General features: G+C 37.0%; 1 protein-coding gene and 1 long non-coding RNA gene across 2 annotated transcripts in view; one reads left to right on the top strand and one right to left on the bottom strand.

The window, feature by feature from the left end:
- LOC110378055 (pikachurin) overlaps positions 1 to 24,591 on the top strand; it is a 166,258-nt gene that overhangs the window by 3,863 nt on the left and 137,804 nt on the right. The gene's annotated exons all lie outside the window — the stretch shown is intronic.
- Positions 1,964 to 8,599, bottom strand: LOC135118606 (uncharacterized). The gene is made up of 2 exons (XR_010277678.1): positions 4,227 to 8,599; positions 1,964 to 4,164 (listed from the first exon to the last, which is right to left on the bottom strand). It is a non-coding gene; the product is annotated as an uncharacterized LOC135118606 (long non-coding RNA).

Below are 24,591 nucleotides of genomic sequence, written 5' to 3'. Positions count from 1 at the left end.
TTACGGAACAGATATGTTGGGTCCGTATTAGAGAATTATTCATTGACAGAGGGTGACATTTTCACAAGATGAAAAGATTTATCCGCTGTGTGATCAGGGTGTACATATGAAGGTTCTAATACGTATGTATATTGATGTATATTTAGGGAAAATATCCGGTTTAGCAATCAGGACAATGCCCGGTTTGAAATCTGGGTGAAATACCTACTGGAGTTTGTTGTTGCTGAAATTAAGTGTGTAGTTGTTTAAAAGCTGGTGATGTTATTTCGTCGTTTAGACTTTAAGAACAACGAAAAATGTTTAATAAGATGCTCCCCGCGTCTCTCCCCGGATAAAAAGTAGCCTATGCCTTTTCTTAGGCTCTTGTTTTGACTTCCTTTATATAAAGCACGATAAACAAACAGTTACTCTTACTTTAGCGTTTATAATATTAGTAAGGTTTAATTTATTCCTTAACATACATTTTCCTTTCATGTGTAAAAACAAGATTTAAGTAATAACAATTTCATAAGACACTTCCACACATGACCTTTACCAATGTACAAAATGTAACACCTAAGTAAACACGGTGTCACGTTAACAAGCCCTAATTTATTTTCAAGTGAAATTAAGTTTGCGGTTCTACTGGTGGCGTTGAAAAGGGTTACAAACTCACTACATTACACTAATATAAGGAAGGCGAGATTTAACTTTATCTGTATGTACGTATGTTACTTCCTCACGCGTAGATGGATGAAGGGATTTGGATGAAACTTGGCACTGATTAGATTTTTTATATACTAACAATTTTGTATAATAGAATATGTATGTTAGTCTTTAAGGTTATTTATCTATGGGCCAATGCAGCCTGAAAATAAGGGTATTTGATTTGATTTGTTTTATGCATCAAAATATCATAATGGCCACTTTTTGATCAGCTGTGGGTGGGAATATTCATCTCTGAGAATGAAGTTGCAGCAAAAGCTAGTAATCTACAAATAATAAAGAGGAGACATTTTTTGTCTGTACGCAAAATGCTCCAAAACTAAGAAACCGATTAGAAAAATTCTTTCATTGTTGGAAAGCTTCACTATTCCCAAGTACCATTGGCTATATTTTTCCCGTACGGACAGAAGTGCCTTTAGGAATCGGGTGAAACCGCGGGAGAACAGCTAGTACAGTATAATATGGTACATTTATAGCAATAGAATATTCTAGGAAGTCTGCCATATTATGTGGTGCTAGTGAAATGTAAATTAATTCTGTGAAAAGCATTATGATAATGTTGTATGCCTTAATGTTGTGAGGAGTGGCCACTCTGTGGTTTGCATAGCCTACCTAAATTATATGGAACTGAAATACATAATATTTGTAGTTAATTAACAGATAGATACTGAAGGTTAAAGTATATAAATTATGTTTATGAAAAATACTCCTCGGTAAACTATATCTAGAAGTTTTATATAAAAAAAATGTCCCTAGAAATTTTAAGACTTCAAAATCAAAGTATACTTAGTTTCATTTTCAGGTTACATTAGCTCATAGATATACCTTAAAGACAAACTTACTTACCTATATGTTTTTGTGTAAATATAAAGATGCTAATCATTAAAAATGTTTTACAAGTACCAATAAATCAACTTCAAAAGAACTAGCTTTAAAACTTAAAGAACAAATCTACTGTAAATCCAACAAAAAAGGTAATTGAATTTAATCAAACAATGTCGAATTTCCAACAATAGATCGTAGAAGTTTCCACAGACTGATTTACCGAAACCATCAAACGTGAATCAGCGAAACCGCGCGACTCGTTCGTCTGAGCTCACCTTAATAACCACTTGCTATTCGAACATTCTAGAATGTACGAGAATAACGGAGTAAGGAAAGTTGAGCAGAGATGCTATGAAGCGGGTAGGTCAGGCGCCTTCTAGTATAAGCTAGGGTATGATCTCCTAGTCTTAATCAGAAATAAAACGTCAATTCGTATCACAATAACTTCTTGTATTCACTTTTAAAACACAATTTAATATCAATCGTAAGAAAACATAGTTTATCAGTCCACCAAGGAAGCGCATGTAAAGCGCGCGCTCTAACTGTCAAAATCTCTTTTTAGTGTTGTCCTCACAGTAGAGGTAGTGTTGTCCGTATAAAACTAAAATGATTTAGTATACTTCGGTAAATATAGTATAGTTCCTTAATGTATGAAAAGAGAATATAACATACAGAACAACACAGGATAATATTAGTCTAACATTCGGCCATTCTGACCACTAAGTTTGTCCTCAAACTTCTCAAAGTCAAAGTCAAATCATTTATTTCATTTAGGCCTTTACAAGCACTTATGGACGTCAAAACCATAACTAAGTTTGATTCTAGTTGCCCATTCCAAAAGTAGCTTCCTATGGAGAAGAACGGGCAAGAAACTCCATGGTTACTCTTTTTAAAAATAATATAGTATTACAATTTGTATGTATTGATACATACAGTAAAAGCATGCGAAGATCATGTAGAATCGCAAAGACAAATGAGAGTAAAGTGACAATTAAAATGCTACATGGTGTTCACATTTACAAATTGGTTTATATTTTGGTACAAAGTTAAAGGTCAAAGTCAAGGGGTTATTCGCCAGCAAGAATTCATGACTGTGCCACCTTTACAGAGCTGCGTTCCTAGGACTGCCTCGAGGCCTTCACTCTTACTGGAGCCATCCACGCCTTCCAGCCAATCTAAACTCACGACATCTGCATTTGACCCCTCACCGCAAAGCCAAGAGGATGTCCACCAACAAGGCTTCACGATCGTGCCAACCTTCCAGAGTCGTATCTTTAACTAGGACGGACTGCATCGTGGCCTTCACTCCAACTGGAGCCATCCACGCCTTCCAGCCAATCTCAACTCACGACATCTGCATTTGACCCCTCACCGCAAAGCCAAGAGGATGTCCACCAACAAGGCTTCACGATCGTGCCAACCTTCCAGAGTCGTATCTTTAACTAGGACGGACTGCATCGTGGCCTTCACTCCAACTGGAGCCATCCACGCCTTCCAGCCAATCTCAACTCACGACATCTGCATTTGACCCTCACCGCAAAGCCAAGAGGATGTCCACCAACAAGGCTTCACGATCGTGCCAACCTTCCAGAGTCGTATCTTTAACTAGGACGGACTGCATCGTGGCCTTCACTCCAACTGGAGCCATCCACGCCTTCCAGCCAATCTCAACTCACGACATCTGCATTTGACCCCTCACCGCAAAGCCAAGAGGATGTCCACCAACAAGGCTTCACGATCGTGCCAACCTTCCAGAGTCGTATCTTTAACTAGGACGGACTGCATCGTGGCCTTCACTCCAACTGGAGCCATCCACGCCTTCCAGCCAATCTCAACTCACGACATCTGCATTTGACCCCTCACCGCAAAGCCAAGAGGATGTCCACCAACAAGGCTTCACGATCGTGCCAACCTTCCAGATTCGTATCTTTAACTAGGACGGACTGCATCGTGGCCTTCACTCCAACTGGAGCCATCCACGCCTTCCAGCCAATCTCAACTCACGACATCTGCATTTGACCCCTCACCGCAAAGCCAAGAGGATGTCCACCAACAAGGCTTCACGATCGTGCCAACCTTCCAGAGTCGTATCTTTAACTAGGACGGACTGCATCGTGGCCTTCACTCCAACTGGAGCCATCCACGCCTTCCAGCCAATCTCAACTCACGACATCTGCATTTGACCCCTCACCGCAAAGCCAAGAGGATGTCCACCAACAAGGCTTCACGATCGTGCCAACCTTCCAGAGTCGTATCTTTAACTAGGACGGACTGCATCGTGGCCTTCACTCCAACTGGAGCCATCCACGCCTTCCAGCCAATCTCAACTCACGACATCTGCATTTGACCCCTCACCGCAAAGCCAAGAGGATGTCCACCAACAAGGCTTCACGATCGTGCCAACCTTCCAGAGTCGTATCTTTAACTAGGACGGACTGCATCGTGGCCTTCACTCCAACTGGAGCCATCCACGCCTTCCAGCCAATCTCAACTCACGACATCTGCATTTGACCCCTCACCGCAAAGCCAAGAGGATATCCACCAACAAGGCTTCACGATCGTGCCAACCTTCCAGAGTCGTATCTTTAACTAGGACTGCATCGTGGCCTTCACTCCAACTGGAGCCATCCACGCCTTCCAGCCATCTCTAACTATGACTGCATCGTGGCCTTCACTCCAACTGGAGCCATCCACGCCTTCCAGCCATGCTAACAAATCGTCAACAATATAATTGCATAAACTCTCACTACGATAAACAATTTCTGCGAATATTTTCATTTCATTTCATTTTGAATCCAAACTGTGACTTGTGTACATTGCCATTTTAACAAATTGGCAACCATATACTTGTACAAATTCTTACTACGGTAAACAACTTCACGTCTAGTATTTGGACTTGTATACTTTATCAAAACATTCAAGTTTAACAGAGTAAGTTAATCTTACTATCACTGTGACTGCAACGAGGAATTCACTCCTATTTGGAGCTATCTACGTCTTCTAGTCATGTTAACAAATTGACATCAAGATCCTTCTATCAAGTCTCTCGACTTATGTACCTTATCAATACATTCAAATTTAACCATGACAAGTCAACATCAACATATTGGCATCTATATACTTATATATTTTCCTATTTAAATAATCGACTTGTTTTATATCCAGTCTCTGGATTTATATTCTTTATAAATACATTCCAATTCAACCATTTCAAGCCAACATCAACATATTGATATCTATATACTTATATAATTTCCTATTTCAATAATCGACTTGTTTTATATCCAGTCTTTGGATTTATTTCTTTATAAATACATTCAAATTCAACCATTACAAGTAAACATCAACATATTGGCATCTATATACTTATATCATATCCTATTTCAATAATCAACTTTATTTATATCCAGTCTCTGGATCTATATTCTTTATAAATACATTCAAATTCAACCATTTCAAGTCAACATCAACATATTGGCATCTATATACTTATGTCATTTCCTATTTCAATAATCGACATGTTTTATATCCAGTCTCTGGATTTATTTCTTTATAAATACATTCAAATTCAACGATTACAAGTCAACATCAACATTTTGACATCAATATACTTTTATCATTCCCCATTAAATAAACAATTCTCTATATCCAGTCTCCGGACTTGTGTAGGTACCTTACCAATACATTCAAATTCAAGCAATACAAGTCAAAATCAACATATTGACATGAATTCATTTATATAGTTCCCCATCAAGTAAACAATTCCTTATATCCAGTCTCGGTTCTTATCTTACACATACTTTATCAATACATTCAAATTTCAATATTACAAGTCAATATGAACATATCGACGACAACATACTTATGTATATCACTAAATAAACTAAAGTCACAAACAAATATCATTAAATAAAGAATCCTATGTATCCAGTCTCTGGATTTGTGTACCTCATTCAAATTCAAGCAGCACAAGTCAACATCACCATATTGGCATCAAAATACTTATATCATTTCTTATTTCAATAGAAAACTTCTATTATACAAAGTCTCTGAACTTATGTTCCTTATTAACACATTAAAATTTATCACTATCATAATTCAAAGTGCAAATCAGTATTTACACATTGCTTCTGCTTATATAATTCTCATTACAGTAAACAACTTCTTTCTATCCAGTACCTGGACTACTGTACATTAACAATACAATATACAATTTCTTAATATCCAGCCTTAGATTCATAAACTGCGTCACTACACTTGTATTGATCTTCAATACAATATACAATTGCTTAATATCCTGTCTTATTTTATATACTTCACAATTACACTTTATTGGCACAATATATACAATTTATTTTTTAAGGACTTAGTTTCGAAGAATTGAGAGCCATGAAAAATATACACAGCTTTTTAAGTAGGTGTGTCAATGAAGATCTCTATAAATATTGATTAATAATATTATCACAAGCGGCTCCTTACACAAAACCGTCCTTACACAATTCCTTCCGTGTATTAAATTCAGAATCATAAATGACTCGTAATTGTCAATATCCTCAAACTGGACAATATACAAATCTCTCAATTTATTACATCTTCTATCTCTGACTACAATATATATGTATACATATTTTATCTCGTTTAGTATCCATTAATCATCAATATGATCAAAGTAGCTAATACAAATTCTTTAGTCAGTTTCTCTGTCCATCTCTTATTTATATTCGTTATCTCACAACTAGTACAATATATCTTGTCTATTCAATACTCAATTCTTTATTAGCATTCCAGTCGCTAGTTTTTAATAATTAACAACATAATAAAATGAGAAATGTACAAGTAATTACATTTTTCTCTGTCCATCTCTTATTTGTATTAGAGCAATGCCTATGGTTGAACTAAATCAATACATGTCTTCTATTATTATTATTTAACAACACAATCAAACTCAATCAGACCACTACAAGTTACAATTGTTACAACATTACAATTGTTTCTGTTAATCCCTTATTGTAGTGATTAAAATATATAAATACATAATATCCATTTTCTTCCTCGAGTCGTTTGTTTTCAGCAACAAACAATAGAACCAGCTAAAACAGTACATAGTGCATACCTTCCAACCTATGAACTTATCAAAGTTTATTTATGTAGTCTTATTTCAATAATTCAACAATACAACCAAACTGAATTAGTATGAATCTTTCAATTCATTTCACATCTCAATACAGAGGCTCGTAAGAATTAATAACAGATAATCAAGGTAAAAATTGTACAAATCTTTAATTTATTCATTCAATTTTCTTCGTCTGGTATTGTTTTATTAATTAACAATTCATTAAAATCACTACACTTCTCAATTTAAGCTTTTCTTTTTAGTTAATACCATTTAATCAAATTATAACTCTACAAGTTGTAAAGCGTGAGTGGAAAAGCTTTCTGCTCCTTCGGAACTATATCCCTGATGAGGGATACGAAAGCAGAATTGAAGGTGGTGGCGTAGAAACAATTTTAATACAAACAAAGTGACAACAAAGTACCCCTGAGCCTAGTTTAACTCATGGTTCTTTATTTATGGTGCCTTAAAGTATTGCCTTCTTTAGCTGTGCCCTAACAGGGCCTATAATGGTACCTACTTAGTTTTAAGCCTCTTCAACATCTATTGTAACATTATGGAATGCAAATAAATATATATGAATATAAACATAACCAGATGTCATCATCTTTAAATATAAGTTCCAATCACCATATAAATTGTTCTTTATCAGTCAGTTTTTTTTTTCAATTAATGGTTCAAAACTAATAAATACTAAGCAATGCTCTTTCTTAGTTGTTGACTGTAAAACACTTGTGGTTGTACTTACTGACTTGTTAAAGATGTTGTTGACACCCCACTGAATTCACTCCTCTGATCCTCCACAATCTTGGTTTCTATTTTATAAGTGGTCAGAATAGACTCACAACATCAATCAAGAAAATCATCATAAACTGTACATGTAATTTTCTGTGAGAGAAGGTCTAACATACAATATGTGCTGAAATTTAGTCTCAGAATAAAATGTCTTACCTCCCAGGAAATTACAAGATTTCCTGTCATAAAGAGAGTATAGAGAGAAATGTTAACTCGTATTGTTACCATCCATAAAAGTTCAGGTTCAGTTTATTTATAATAATCTATATGTTTTACTGAGTGCCCTGGTATGCATTCAACTTTTTAATGGGCTAGGACAAATTACTTATTAATTGCCTAGTCTTTTATTCTTTAACTGTCTCACATACTTCTTTTTCAGTATGGTATAATGTATTCTGATGGTATAGCTCCTGTGTAGTATCAGACAATTTTATGTATAACTAATGTTGTTTTGTTCCAACTCAAACCTATCTCTTATTGACCCAATTTATAATATTCATTTATTAAGTTAATAATATATAGACTGCTTTCGATTCAGATTTCAAAGCCGAAATTTCTTTATTTTGTATTTATTTGATTCTAGTATACATATCTTTAAGCAATTCGGGTTATTTTTAATGGTTGAGAAAACTGGTCTCAGCATCAAGTGGTGGATTCCAAATTAAAATGAAATCTTTCAAAAAAAACATATCTGATCTGGCTACTCAGATTACTGACACTACTGAGTTATATTTTCTTCTGATTAATTGACACTACTGATTTATATTTATTTATTATGCTTCAGTCTGTAAAATCCTTTAAGTAAATAATATTTACTACAATTGCTGCATCTTTACTGTGATTAAACTATCCTTAATGTGTTACAGTCCTATAATGTACCTGTTAGCTGTAATATCATCCAACATTCAGATAGAATAAGCATAAGGCGGCCAACTTTTCGAAAACTGAATGCGGGACTTAACCTTTCGTGAAAAAAGGGGGGGGCGGAATTTAAAAATGATCGGACGGAACTGATAAAATAAAAACCGTAAGCAAAAAGCTATAATTTAACCTATCAATATCGTGTCACAGCGTGCACTAATGTCTTATTTTCAAAATCATTAGGCCTCACGAGTTCAGTAGAAATAAAGAGAACGAGATTATATTATAGGTAATCTGTGTTCCTGCAGTGTAGAGCGTGCGCGCAGGTGGGTGTTGTGTAGAAGCGTGGTAGAAAAATAGGGATGCGGGACATGCGGGACGCATACAACGTTTTGCGGGACTATTTTACTAATAATTTCAAAACGGGATTTCGTCAAGCATTGCGGGACGGTCCCGCAGAATGCGGGACGGTTGGCCGCCTTAAATAAGCAGTTTAACTTTTTCTAGGTGAGGCAATTTACAGTTAATAATATGGAAAAGATCATTTAAAAAGATTACCATTTTTATAATTTTCACTTTAGATACTCTTTAAAATAATAACAAGCAATGATATTTGCTTGGAATGAAGTTTTACTTAACAATGATGTATGCTATTGGCAGTACCAAGATATTGGTAAAACATACTTACTGTCTGAAACATACTGGCTTGAAGCATTTAGTTTCATAGTTACTTTATTAATAAAAACCAGTTTAGTGTTTATAGTACTTTAAAGTATTTGATTATCCATTATTAATACCTGTTATCACCGCTTTGGATGTACATAGAATAGTCAAGAGCTGTGTCGCACGGTTTTTGTTGGTTGTCAATTAACCACTTTATTTTCTACCTCTATTTGTAAGTGATTATGACTATTTCAATTTTAATTATTGTAATATTGGCTTTATATCATGAATATCCTATTGTTATATCCTATTTACTTATTTTTATAGGTACTTCCTTTGTCTATTTCAGTAATGTATGTAAATAATGCATTAACACCAAATCGTTTGGCCATCATCCCCATGAACTATGCAATTAGCTTTACTTGCTTTATTTACTCTTTTCTCATGAATATTTTATGTATTCAATGTGTAGCAAAAATAACACCATACATAATTACTCAGGATATAAATGTTTACCTCAGAGTATCTGTCTTGTTCCCAGCTGGTTTATGGATGTCTAATGAAATATATTGTTGTACATTTACTCACCTTAAAAATGTATGCATCAAATAGATCAATAGCAAACTCTGTTCACATCCATGTAAAACTGCACTTATGTGCTAAATTATATTTTGAATGGCACCCATTATGTACAACAAAATATCTATAACCTAGAGAAAACTCAGTACCGAAGCTCTGAAATGTCAGCTCAAATAGTTTTAGTATATAGAGCTAAATGTTTCTGGTTTTATATTTGTATGCCATGACAAGTGGCAAACATGTTTTAAGCACATACCTTTAATAATTGTATTATCCTACATGCATGCACCTGCGTGTGTATGCATGTATACACATGTTTGGGCAATTAAATGATTGTTTTCTATTCCATGGATTAATTGGAATGAGAAAAAAAAATATTAATGCTTATACCTGATTGTCCAATGTCTCGGGTACCTGTTGCATCGCGGCGGAGAAGGTGTCTAATCGCCATCAGGCGTAGTGTGTGTCAAGCAGTAATCTACACACAAGAATCTTGTCTGGTCGTCGTCATTATAGGCTCCACAAGTTGTTGACCATGTCGCTTTGTTTTCCTTGAGTAGATAAGTCCTTGATACATTATTGCGGTTGAGCAATCAGTGCTGTGGTCATCTCGTCTTCGTTTAAGTGTTTCGCATAGTGTGGCGTGATCATTAATTTTATTGTATTCGGAGCATTCGCGCCCCATTGGTAATTAGGCGTTTTCTGTTCTTCCCGCTTCTGATATAAGCTAGGGTATGATCTCCTAGTCTTAATCAGAAATAAAACGTCAATTCGTATCACAATAACTTCTTGTATTCACTTTTAAAACACAATTTAATATCAATCGTAAGAAAACATAGTTTATCAGTCCACCAAGGAAGCGCATGTAAAGCGCGCTCTAACTGTCAAAATCTCTTTTAGTGTTGTCCTCACAGTAGAGGTAGTGTTGTCCGTATAAAACTAAAATGATTTAGTATACTTCGGTAAATATAGTATAGTTCCTTAATGTATGAAAAGAGAATATAACATACAGAACAACACAGGATAATATTAGTCTAACACTAGTAGGTCAAATATTTACGGAGGGAGTGATCAAAACTAACAATTACGAGTGGACTAACTAAGCGTTTGGGTTCTTGGAGACATTTTTCAATGATTTTTGGTATAACAAACAATGGGCGAATTCCAAAGAAGTCGTATGAGGGAGAGACAGTTCGTCGTCCGCACACCCGCATTTTTTCGCGCTACATTCTTAGTAGATTTTCCGTTATGGCACCTCCATTAGTAATTTTGTTCTCCACGACGCGAATGCTCTCAATTCTCCCACTCTGTTGCTTTTATCACACAATACAGTTTCCAATTCAGATTTTATTTTTCATAGCGAATTGTTACCTCGATACGTTTTCCAAATTATCGCGGTATTGAAGCGTGAAAGGCTTGCATATAAAATAAAGTGAATTCATGATAACTGCCTCTCGTATGCTCGAATATTTCCGAATGTTGGCTTTCCAGTGCATCGTATTAAAATGTAAAACAGGCCTGCTAACGAGGGCTGCGAATAAATTTAATTATTTCGAAACGCTGCGATGTATGTGGTGATCTGAATATATCCTTATGTTCTGCCTTTGTTGTGTGATGACGTCAGTGGGTTGTGGTCAATGAACTCTTATGTGTTAAAATAAAATATAAGTTTATACAAGTACTGATACTCAGTGAGCTATGCCAGTAGTGGTATATGGTATATCACATAGAAGCCAATGTAATAATATGACGATGGCCCAGGGTGGGTTGCACCGTTTAACTATAATAATAACCAAACTATAACCAGCTGCCCAAATTGCTGATTTCACTAATGGGTGGCAATTCAATGGCTGATTATGGTTTGATTAATAAATGCTGCAATCCACCTTTATAACAGCATTTTAAATATATAAAAAATATAAATAGTAGCGAAAATCAATGTTAGATGCTTTATTACGTAGGTCATTATAAATTATAATAAACATACCCATAACGATAACATAACATTTCATAAAGGCGCGTACACAAGCGCTAATTAATCGCAGCGATCTCTGAGCTGAACTCGTAACGAGAGCTGTTATTTCCCCTCCATCGTTGAAAACTGTCCTAAACTTGTCCGTCTGGGAGGCACCTACAGATTATAATTGGACCAATATTGAGAGTGAATGATGTTGTAAAAGTAGTTGGTTTGTTATGTTCGTAGTTTAATTTGAAGGATAGAAAAATGTTTGTCGAATGCTGATTTCTTGTTTTTTGTTTTCAACTTGTATGAAATGAGTTCTTAATTAGTTGTATGACTCGTATGGCATTGCATGAAGAAAAAAAAATAGATGTATAATAAATGCATTTGAATACTCGTACTTCAAAAAACCGTGTAAAACAACGACTTCCCAATGAAAGCCAGTTTAAGATTAATGTAGTTACGCTGTAGAATTGATAACCTCCATCTTTTTGCGAAGTCGGTTAAAAAAACGAATTTAAGTTACGATTTACAAATGAATTAATATTAGATATAGTTAAATCAATATAATAATTACTGAAAACGCTGTAATAGCAAAACAAATCAAAACAATTGCAATAGTTTTCATTTCACCAGTTCAGTGATTTACACTACATTTGATACTGTCAGTGAGGTAGTTTCAAACATTTGCACCAATGTATTCACCTAATTGGCAGAGTTTAATCAATTGATTGTTGTGCTGCACTGAATAGATTGTGGTTTGTGGTGTACCTAAAAATTGTAAATAACTTTAACTTAATTACTTTTCTCTTACATACATAGGGAAAGAGGATAAATGATAATAATACACGTGATGTAGGAAAGTAGAATATGTGAAATGGCTGTAAAGTCTAGAATACTGAGCTATCTTCTTAGTAATTTTAGTCTGCATTGATAGACAATGCTCCACAACCAAAATATGAGTGTATATGGTACATCTTTGTTTGAGATTCTAAATAAATAACTAAAAAAATATCTTTGTCTTTCTCACCTTGCCAATGAGGCATGAGTTCAATATGTTATAAGACATACCTACGAAAACACAAGCATTTACACTTCAATAGCTCGTATTTTAAAGTGTCGAATTCAGTATCGGACATCGAACAGGTGTTTGCGGTCACATCCAATGTCCCGCGGTCGGTGTATCGCAGATCCATTCGAATTCACTAATCAAGTAGCTGATGCTAAATGTGGCTTTAAATTCCACATTAGAGCTATTGTGTAGCTTTAGATGGCAAAGAAATTACTTCAAATTACCACGGATCGAGAGCTTGCTACGCCGTAGTGTTGTTGCTACGGTCTCGCTACGGCGACGACGTCGTAGCATAGATTAAGTGTCAGTTAGTGATAGTTAATGATATATACTAGATAACTGCTGATTTATAATTTCTGCCAGTAATGGCTGACCTGGCAGACCTGTGAAACCAAAGCATGTAGTTCAGTAGTCGGATAGGTTCCTGATAGATTATCAGGAACTTTATCAGGTACCTACATATTAGTTAAGTTTACAAGAAGTATGTTACAGTTTCATAATTCATTGGTTAATTTGATCAACATCACATGCCTTCCTTGTCTGTAAATAATAAGTCATTTCAATATCATCATTAATCTTACGTTAACAAAGTTTTAATTAATTTCTGAAGATAAAATGAAATATGATAAATAAAAGGAATTTTAATGAAGTCCCTTTGTACATCTACAGAAAATAAATGCACCCAAAAGGCGGCATTTCAAGCCGTTGCAACCAACATAAATTAAAGAAAAATATTCGAGATTAAAATGACAAAATACGTTCTCGCACGGAGTGGATATAAAGAATGAAATATTTATTCATGTAATGTAAAGTAAAATGGTATTCATATTGCAAAGCGGGGAGATTCATCAAAACGTTTAATTTGACGGTTTCACTATACTTTGTAGAAGCGGGAGATTGGCCACGACTTGACCGTTTTACCTAGCTAGAAAAGTGAGCAATATTTTTGAAAAATTGTTGGGAAATATGACGTTGCCATGTGAAGAAAAATTACACAATGTTAGTTTTATTTGGAATGAAAATACTTACCCAAAGCTATGCTGTATAGTAACTGCTATACAGCATAACTGTGTATGCTGTATAGTACTGTATATTAAGTGTGCAGCGGTCACTCCTTCTATTTTCTATATTATATTGAGTGATGACTTGCACAAGACGGCTGGCAGGAGCTGGATGCGAGCAGCCGAAAATCGATCTCAGTGGCGTGCACTTGGAGAGGCCTATGTCCAGCAGTGGACTGCGATAGGCTGATGATGATGATGATGATTGAGAGTTGCTACCTAATTGCTACCAGCTCTGTGGTACTCTTTCTCTCAACTCTTTTGTGTTTATTACGCAATCACGCTAAAGATTGAACAAATTGCGGTAAAATTTGACACAGTAATAGATATCTTGGAGGTGAATGTATTAACTATTTTTTTTTTCAAATAACGAGAGGAGTCAAGACGTGGGCGAAACCACGGCCAGAAAGCAGTATATGAATAAACTTGCAAATAAAACAAAATCTAAACAAAATGCTCTTAGTTAACCCAAATCTGGGTTAGTTCACCTCTTTACAATACCTCCCCTTTGTATGTGTAATAAAACATATTTGCGGGTGTGTGTAATAAAACAAAAAAATAGGAACTATAAATGAAACATCTCGTTAATTAATTGAAGCCGCTCTCTATTACGTATGAAACCGCAATAGTGTGTGCAAAATGATTTTATAACGGAATATTAAAAAGCCAGTTTAAAAAAATGTGCTATCATTTTATTTTGAATATTTTACTTACCCTTGTGGAAAAATGTGTTTCGGGAGTACAACATAACTGTGAACTGTATATATTTCATTTTTAAATAATACATATTGTGATTTGGGTAACACAATTTGTTAAGTGATAAATGGAAAATGACAGCTGTACCTTTTTTATAAGTTTGTCACAGTTTTCTTATTCATCTTTTACTGCTTTTTAATGGTTTAAAAGCTGCTGGGCACAGGCACTCCTCTCACACAGAGAAGGATTGAGCGTTAATCACTGCGCTTGCTCAAAGCGGGTTGGTGATTTTACCCTTATAGACGAAGATTATTATATCTTTACTAGCTTCCGCCCGCGGCTTCGCCCGCGTCGATTTCGGTTATATCGCGTTTCCAAGGGAACTCTTCAAAAGTCCGGGATAAAAACTATCATTTGTTCTTTCTCAAGGTCAACTCTATCTCTGTACCAAATTTCATTAAAATCAGTTCAGTGGTTTAGACGTGAAAGCGTAACAGACAGACAGACAGAGTTACTTTCGAATTATAATATTAGTAATGATTGGACCTACCACAGCAAAGATTGATTTGATCGTGACCTCTACATATTTTCATAAATATTAACAAACATGTTATATATCTACAGTGAGATTCGCAACCCGTTCTTAAATATTTTTCCAACAAAAACCCCTTGTGGTTGGTGATACGTCAGGCCCGTCAAAACAGCGCCGCCATTCGTCATTGTGTTGTCTACACGTTCCATTACACGGTTCCACAAAAAAACAGGACAGACAGGTAGGGTTACCATGCTTTTTTTTGCGAAAAATACTTCTCCCATTGTTGTATTGATTGCTGTGGCCTCGATGGTATATTAAATGTACATTTAGGTCGTAGAAGGTTGAAAGTTCGGTTAAGCCTGTCTGCCTATTTGCGACGATTACATAAAGAAACAATTGACAATCGATTTGGATTCTATTTGTTTTGTGGTTTTAAAACATCAACCAAGAATTCACATAGTACCTACCTAATAGTAGATTTTTTTTCTTTTTTTAATATATTTTGAACTTGCCATTTTGAATGGTTTCAATTCTTCATCTCGTAAATACCTACTTACTTTACTTTAGACTTGTATACCTACTTATTTGTTCCTATAAATAACATTATTATCAAGTGTTCTAATTTTTTTGTCTAACAAAAAAAAACTTGGATAAAATGCGAAAAACCCAGAGAGCAAAATAAAAGTATTTCATGTGTGTTGGCAGTGGTCAAGATTCCGAGGGCGTTTGACCGCGAATGTATTCTTTTGCTCTTTGTAAAGTACGTTACAATTACAAACATAAATGCTTTAGTTACACATTTTTTGCTTTTCACTTTGTTTAAAAAGGAAACAACTTTCTGTTTTCCAGGAGGGTTTTTCAAACTTTAAACATTAATTCCTGTTAAAGTCTCTCAGATTCAACTCATAGTTGCAGTGATAAAATTATACATTTAAGATGACGTTACCTACTTGATCTGGGTATCAATTACTATGTTAATTAAGTATAAAATGTTCGCGAAGACGATAAACCTTTGTAGTATTAAAGAAATGGCCTTAGTTTTAATTAAACTAAACACATGGCGTGTGATATTATTAGTTAGACAGTTAACTTTCACGCTTCACCTTTAGGGTCAATTCACACTGAAAGAGCAGCGGCCGGCAGCGGCCGTAAGAGCACGGAAAATGTAAGAGCGCGGCGCGATGCGGCGCCGCGCGGCGCCGCGCGGCCCGCCGCGCTCACGCTCAATCCCTTGCAATTACGGCCGCTGCCGGCCGCTGCCGGCCGCTGCTCTTTCAGTGTGAATTGACCCTTAACTGTCTCGTATATACTCAAACTGATTAAGATGCTTTACTTACTGTAAAAGCAATACAAACAAACAATTCGCATAAATAATATTTCTTTGAATGTTACCTGCTTCTTTACGCAAACACATTTTGTACCGCGAAATAATTCTCTCTTTGTACCAAAATCACATTAAAAAGGACAATAGCACATAATAATCTGGTGTTGTCATCACAAATATTTACTTTTGACACACGTTCAAACACACAACCGTCACTGGGATTCGTTCAAAAGATATTATTTTTAATTTACTTCATAACGTTTCCTTTATAAAGGGGTACAAAGGTTTTCGGTTGGTTTTTGCGTTATGAAAAATTATATTTAGGGTACCTAAGGCTTTATATAAAATCTCATATTTTCATTATATCTGCCTTTTTTTCAAGAAATGAGATGCTGAAAATTGGTTGAGCATTTTTAATTAAGATGAACTTTTCATTTTGAAGCCGTATTTTCTTGTGAAAACGCATGATAGAAAAAATGGATTTACGAAATAAAGCTTAAAAGTCAAATTATATTTATGTTGCTCATTAAGTAGGTATATACTACCTGACATTACCTACGGGAGGTTTTTGTATTTGGCACTTGACCAGTTTTTTCCTCACCACGCTAGCAAATCCTTGCTTATTATGTTTATTTCAGAAAAAAGCGTCATACGCTGTTTTGATCTATTTTGAATAGAAAATGGTAGGTAGTTTTCATGTACTTTTTACGCAGTGAAAATATTGTTCACATATCTTTTTTTTATAGCTTACATAACATAACATGAAATCATCATACCAAACATAACGCCAATATGAAGTACACAGATATAACAATCATAACAATGAGTCCTGAAAGCATTTATACGTGCTCAAATTTTGTAAACTGGTTTTTGTATGTTTTTATGTATGGACATTGGTCTGAAATAAAGATTATATTATTATTATAAATGTATGTCTCTTTTTGACCTCGGGACTACAGAGTCCCGGATTTTTGGGAGGCGAACGTGGGGCCGAAGCCAACACGCTGAAGCCCTTTTGAGACAACTTTAATGAAATGGTGACACAAAACCGACGATTATCCCTGTATACACTATAGAAATGTACCCAAGGACAATCCCCGGTTCTGTGCTAAACTATTGCTAACTATGGATGAAAACTACTTGGGCTATTGTGATGGGATGCTAGTGGACTAGGAATGGGGAAACTACGGGAACTATGGCACCTGCCGATAACAATGTTGCACACGTAAAAATGGCAGGTGGAGACTCGCCAACTCACTTACTGGGCCCCCGGGAATCAGTCACTGAAAAGCAACAAGAGGGCAACAGGGACATGAGCGGCTGAGAAGGGTGAGGATACCTCGGCGGACTTTAAACGCAGATCACGCGCTCCCTGTGGGTCCAGCATCACCGGCCCACTCGCCACTTACCACGAGGCACCTACCCTCCGAGCATTGCTCTAGCGACTCCACTCTGACCGGCCGGTGAAGGCAAGCCAAGAGGCGGGAGACCTATCCCCCGTCATGCTTCACTCCGGCAAGCCGGAGATGGGGGACAGTATACTCTCCCTGGAGCACTCGGATATATAGCCCCGCGGGGTCGCTACTCCCCGTCATCCGCCTCAGATGCCCTGCGGGGCTTATTATTATTATTATTATAACCTTTCTATATCCTGTAAAAATACCTATTTCCAAAAGCTCAAAGTACGTTTTTAATTCCGAAGTTTCAGAGCATCTGGTTTCGAACAAAGTTTTTAGAATTCGCTCTCCGTTGAGAACTGAAATTGCCTAAAACAAATTCATTTTCGTGTTTCCGACCAAAAAAATGTTGCCTGAATTTCGAAGTATTAGCAATCTTTCAAATCTTAGCTCTCTGTTACAATTTGGAAAGAGCTCTCAGGAATTAAAACTTCAAGATTACTAAGTGTGTAAGCACTCAAATATAATACAAACATCCAAATTGGAGAAGGTGGGGGATCCACCTTGTAGTAATAGACGTCAGTACTTGACAACAACTGATTTATTCATATAAAAACTCATTACACAACAACTCCCCTTTTAAGAACATAACACACATACACTTCCCCCTTAAAATAACATAAATCTTTAAATAACATAAATCTTAAAATAACATAAATCTTAAAATTCTCAGGGAACAAAAACCTAACACAATTAATTGAAAGAAAATTAAAATGAAACAAGACTCTAAAATAAAGATTCAATACTAGTAAATAGTTTAGCTTTTGCCCTAGTCAATGGACCAGGCGGGATTCCGCTCGAGGTTACTGAAGGACCTGCTGCATCTTTCTCATTAGGTTGAATACTTCTTTCCTGATCAGAGGAAGCAGGTGCCACATCGATTGCCACCGGGATTGGCTCACATTTTATCAAATGTCGTCGGTTGCGCCTTACTTTATTGCCACAGCTTGTCTCAACAAAATAAGAACGAGGAAATCCCGCTTGCCCTATAACTTTACATCTTGTTCTTTTATTTTTCCCATTTAAACAAATAGCTTCGTCTCCACATTTTAGTTCCGAAGAACTTTAGTGTTTCTATCGAACCACCTTTTAGAAATAATTTGCTTCTGCAACATTGTTTCATGTTCCTCAACTACTTTTGGTTTTAACATATTAACACTAACTGGTAACTTACATCTTAACTGACGGCTCATTAGTAACTGTGATGGGGAACTAAGACCATCTCTTGGAGTATTCCTATAATTAAGTAAGGCCAGCTGAAAGTCACTGTTATCTCTTAAACATTTAATCAGCATTGACTTGACAGTCTGAACTGCGCGCTCACTTTTCCCATTTGATTGGGGATAGTTAGGAGATGATGTTATGTGAGTAAACCCCCACTCCCGTGCAAATCGTCTAAACTCGCGACTGCAGTACTGTGTGCCATTATCTGTGACAAGTAGTTCAGGAATGCCATGCCTCGCAAATATTTGCTTAATTTCTTTTATAATGCTTGCCGACGTTATATTCGGTAACTCACAAACTTCCACATAGCTAGAATAATAATCCACAATCAAAAGAAAATACTTTCTCTTCCATTCAAAAATATCAGATGCAACTTTATTCCACGGAATCGATGGAATCTCCACAGGTAATAATGGTTCCTTGGCAGGCGAATTTAAACATTCCTGGCATATAGAACAACGTTTAACAAATAACTCAATGTCACGAGAAATGTTTGGCCAAAATATCGCTTGGCGCGCTCGGCGCCTACAGCGGTCTATACCCTGGTGGCCCTCATGAACGACCCGTAACATTTCACCCCGTAAAGAAGAAGGTATTAAAATTATATCGTTTTTAAACACCACACCATCAACTTCATACAATTCATCTTTCATCGACCAAAAGGGCTTAACAACATCCTCTACTTTACATTTGTGCTCCGGCCAACCCGAGTTAATGCACTTGATAAGCTCGCTTATTTCTCTATCATCGCGAGATGCCTTTTTTATTTCACATAGTTTATTGCATGAAATAGGAATGTTATTAACAATCATCGCTACCTGATACATTATATTTTTACTCATTATATTATCCTCATATAAATCAGGCAACGGTGCACGCGACAGTGTATCGGGAATAAACATGTACTTTCCCGGTTTATAGCTCACAATTAAATCATACCCTTGTATTCTTAACATCATTCTTTGTAAGCGTGCTGGAACGGACATCAACGGCTTTTTAAAAATACTCTCCAATGGCTTATGATCGGATTCAACAACAACATGTTTCTTCCCAAAAATATATTGATGGAACCTCTCACATGCAAACACAATGGCAAGGAGCTCCTTCTCAACCTGCGCGTACCGGCGCTGCGTGTCGGTGAGCGTGCGTGACGCGAACTCGACGGGGCGGCCCGCCTGCATGAGCAATTGAGCACTGCGCCCAGCGCGTGCGCGCTCGCGTCCACCGACACCAGCACCGGCGCGCTCACGTCGTACAGCGCCAGCACCGGCGCGCTGCTCACCGCTCGACACAAACTCTGAAATGCACTGCGCTCAGCGCACTCCCACAACCACTCCGTGTCTTTACGAAGGAGGTTAGTTAGTGGTAATGCCAATTCAGAATATTTTGGTATAAACTTAGACAAGTAATTGACGGCACCCAAAAACCGTTCTAAACTTTTTCTGTCCGTAGGCTCTGGCATTTTCGTTATAGCCTTTACTTTATTGGAATCCGGCCTCATGCCGTTCCGATCAAATATATGCCCTAAATATGTTACCTCCCGAACTCCTATCTTACACTTAGCTTTATTAAATTTTAAATTTATCTCACGAGCCCTATTTAATAAAGCATCAAGTCTTCTGTCGTGCTCCTCTTTATCTTTTCCCCAGACTATAATATCATCAATAAAACTGTCAACGCCCTCCAAATCTTCTAGAAGCTGGCGTATCTTACCATGAAACACTTCCGAAGCGCAATTTATTCCGAATGGTAAGCGTAAGAACTGGTACCTCCCGAATGGGCTGATAAACGTGCATAAGTCAGCACTCTCCTGATCAAGCTGCACCGCCCAGAAACCGGAGTTAGCGTCCAGCACGGAGAAGTGCGTGGCGCCGTGCAGGCGTGCCGCCAGCTCGGTCACGGTGGGCAGCTGAAAGTGTGCGCGCCGAACTGCGCGATTCAGCTCCCGCGGGTCTAGACAAACACGAATGGTATTATTTTTCTTAGCGACTATGACCAAAGGATGCACCCAGTCAGTTGGATGTGTGACCTTTCTGATCACCCCATATCTTTCCATTCGCTTGAGCTCTTCCGCCAACTGGTCCCGTAAACTCAGTGGTATTTTCCTCGCTGCTGAGATGACAGGCCGTACTGACTTATCTATCACAATGTGATATTTACCAGGCAAACATCCTATACCATCGAACAAGTCATCATATTGAGACAAATTTAATGAATGAATCCGCTTAATCAAATTCAATTGTATGCACGATATCCGTCCCAACACACTCTGACATTTCATATCGGCTATAGCAAATTTCAGTTCATATTGTTTACCTTTATAAACACAAGCTATATAGCACGTTCCCTTTACCGGTATTACATCGCCACTGTAAGATTGTAACTTTATAACTTTATTACATTTCAAAATGCTAACATCTAAACCTAATTCTAAAAATCTCTCAAATGACATAACATTTATGTCGGCACCAGTGTCAAGTTTGAACTTCTCGGTACCACTGCCACACGATAATATTTCAAACCACTCACCTAGTCGTTTGTTTCCCTCAATCATGGAAATAAAAAATGAATCACCATCATCCGACTCTGACTCACTTCGGTGTTTAATGTCGCATACGCGCGCTGTACCACCACCTTTATAAAACGCATTCGCTTTGCACACCTTCGCAAAGTGACCACGATTTCCACACACGAAACACGTGCATTGATTCGCTGGACAATTTCCAGCCTGACAGCGCGGTAACAGGCCCCCGCAGCGAGCACATAGATGCGGGCTGGGCGCTGCGCCCCTGCGCGCGCCTCGCCGGCCGCCACCGGCACTCCCGCGACCTCGTCGCCGCTGCGCGCCAACCACGTCCACCTGCGCCACTCCCGAACTCGTGCCAACAGCATCCATCTGCTGCTCGGATTCCCTGGATATTTCCTCGGCTTGGCATAGTTTTACAGCTTTGTCGAGATTCAGATCCTCACATCTCAACAGCCGATCTCTCACCCTTAAACTTCGAATGCCACACATAATTCTATCTTTGATCAATTCGTCCTCAAGCTCTTTGAAGTTACAATTTTTCGAAAGGAGGCGTAACGCAGTAACATACTGTTGGATTGATTCGCCTTCCTCTTGGTTCCGAGTGAAAAATTTGTATCGAATTAGTGTAATATTTAATTTTGAAACAAAAAAACTATCGAACTTCTCAAGTAAAATTCTGATATCATCTCGATCCTCCTCCTTATCGAACGTAAATGTTTGGTATATGTCAAAACCTTCCGGACCAATTAAATTTACCAGTAGACTCGCCTGAACCCCAGCAGTCTCTGTATAGGCACCCGAAGCTTTCAGGAACAGCGTGAGTTGTTGTCGCCACCGTTTCCACGCCTCTGCGCGGCTTGCAGGACCGCCGTCCAAACTCAACTCGGATGGTGGGCGAGCGTGTTCCATTATTTTTGTCGATAAAATTGCACCAAAATACGTATTTTATAATTTCATCACCGCTGTCACCATGTAGTAATAGACGTCAGTACTTGACAACAACTGATTTATTCATATAAAAACTCATTACACAACACACCTTTTACGGAAGTCGATTAAAAAGATGGAATCACATGTAAGTAACATTAATATCACTATCGCCATTATCTTGTTTCTGAAAAGTTTAATAATACGTTTAAAGTAATTGTTTATTTTATATACGTTTTAACCTTTTCGTAGGAGAAGTAAGAAAGATCAAATAATTTTGTAATTGGTGCGTTCATTTAAGTAACAATCCGTATTATTATAGTGACTGTAGTTTTAAATCAATTATCTAACAAGCTATTCTGACTGGTCTATAGGTAACTAACAAGCCTGATGTTACTAATATCACCCAATAATCATATGACAACTAGCTGGAGTATGTGTTAATATTTAAATAAAAACAAATTCTTCATCCAAACATAAAAACAACGAGAAAATCCTTCATCACATTCGTATTAAAAATGAAGCCTCGTTAAAGGGCCTATAAAAAGGTCCTTACGTTTTAAGACCTCGTCCCGAAAGCCATTACCTAAATTGGTTGTGTTGTCACCCTAGGATTATACGGCGGAACATTCCAAATTAATATTTAATCTAAGCTTTTGTTTACCAGCTTTAATTAGGACCTTAAAAATATTTCTGTTCGTTCAGAAGTGTGAACAAAGAATGGATGTTGTGGAAACTTCGAGCGCTTTTGAAATTGAGTAGAAAGAAGTAGGTGTCTTGCTTTTGTTTTTCTCGTATTGTATTTGAGTTTCGAGTGTTGTCACCGCTAATAAGAGTGGTATGCATTTATTTAATTTTGATTTCGTTTTGTGAAAGATGCTTGGCTGTGAGCACTTTTATAATTTCAACAGATTTTGTTTGGGTATAAAATGGTATATATCTGATAATGGTTAATCTAAAACTTTTTATTGGTTCATCATCATCATCATCATCATCAGCCTATCGCAGTCCACTGCTGGACAAAGGCCTCTTATTATATTTATTGGTTAATAATGTTAAATTCCGTAAATATTTTAATTCAAATGTCTGTCTGAAAACAACCAATGTTCTCAAAAAATTGTTGTGAATATGGTAAGCTTAAAAGTTACCAAAGAAAATACTTAAAAACAATATTCAATGGAGAAGTGATTTATTAAAGATTTTCTTGGATTTTAAGCTCCATATTTTACATGATGATATTTAAAATCTATATAACTGATGGAGACACTCAACGTTAGATCGAAGAGCTTGTGTCTAAGTAGCAGCCGCACGGGTCCATCGATCTACATTAAGCTGCAGCCGAGGTTGTTCCATTTCATAGACCTGAGAGGCTTGGGAAGCACGTTAAATTGCAGATCCTGGCTGTCATTTGTAGACCCTAGAGACAATCGTTACGGGTAGCCAGTAGGCAGAAAGACTGACAACTAACTTTTACAAAAAAGTGTATTGAATTATTTCTTGTTCGTGACTGGTTTGGAGGTCAGATAGACAATAGCTCCAAGACCTGCGAGCCTTGGGAAGCACGTTAAATCTTTGGTCCTGGTGCTTTGGCTGTCATTTGTAGACCTTAGACGATTGCTATGGATAACCAGAAAGCCTGACAACCAGTTTCAGGTAAGGTACTCAGCTGTATCCAGTCAGACCGATAACCAACCGATTCATAGCTGGGAAAAGGCTAGGCAGATGATGATAATGCTTATCAACTATAAATATAAAGCTAGTAAGAATACCCGTAACAATAACACAGAAGATAGGTACTTCAAAATAAAATACATTCCAAAAATACTCTTCATTTAAACCACCTGAAGGTAGTTACCACAAAATAAACGGCAAACCAATACAACCCGAGAATTTTGTATAACCGCTATGAATATTTAAACAACATCCTGTAAACTGTAGGTCCGGTTATGAAGGGAACACCCTGTACAATTACGTGGTTATAAATCCTCTGTAACATTCAATAAAGGAGCCGCGGGATCAACATGGCGGGAAGGTGGGTGATTATTTTTGGCTTGCAGTGTATTACACTTGCGTGCAATGAGTTTGGGGCAGTTAGATAAATGTTGGTATGGGAATTATGAATTATTTTGGGGTATTAAAAGATAATTTCAAGAAAACAATTTGTTTTGAGTGGTTTCATCTCCATATATCATAGCTTTGGATTATTTCTGATAAGTTCGAAATTTTAGTTGGCCATGCCAGCTTGAAGCAATAAGCTAACTTATCAA

This window comes from Helicoverpa armigera, chromosome 24, assembly GCF_030705265.1.
Source record: "Helicoverpa armigera isolate CAAS_96S chromosome 24, ASM3070526v1, whole genome shotgun sequence".
Lineage (NCBI taxonomy): Eukaryota > Metazoa > Arthropoda > Insecta > Lepidoptera > Noctuidae > Helicoverpa > Helicoverpa armigera.
Note: the sequence above shows the minus strand (reverse complement) of the source record. Positions and strands in the feature narration are given on the sequence as shown.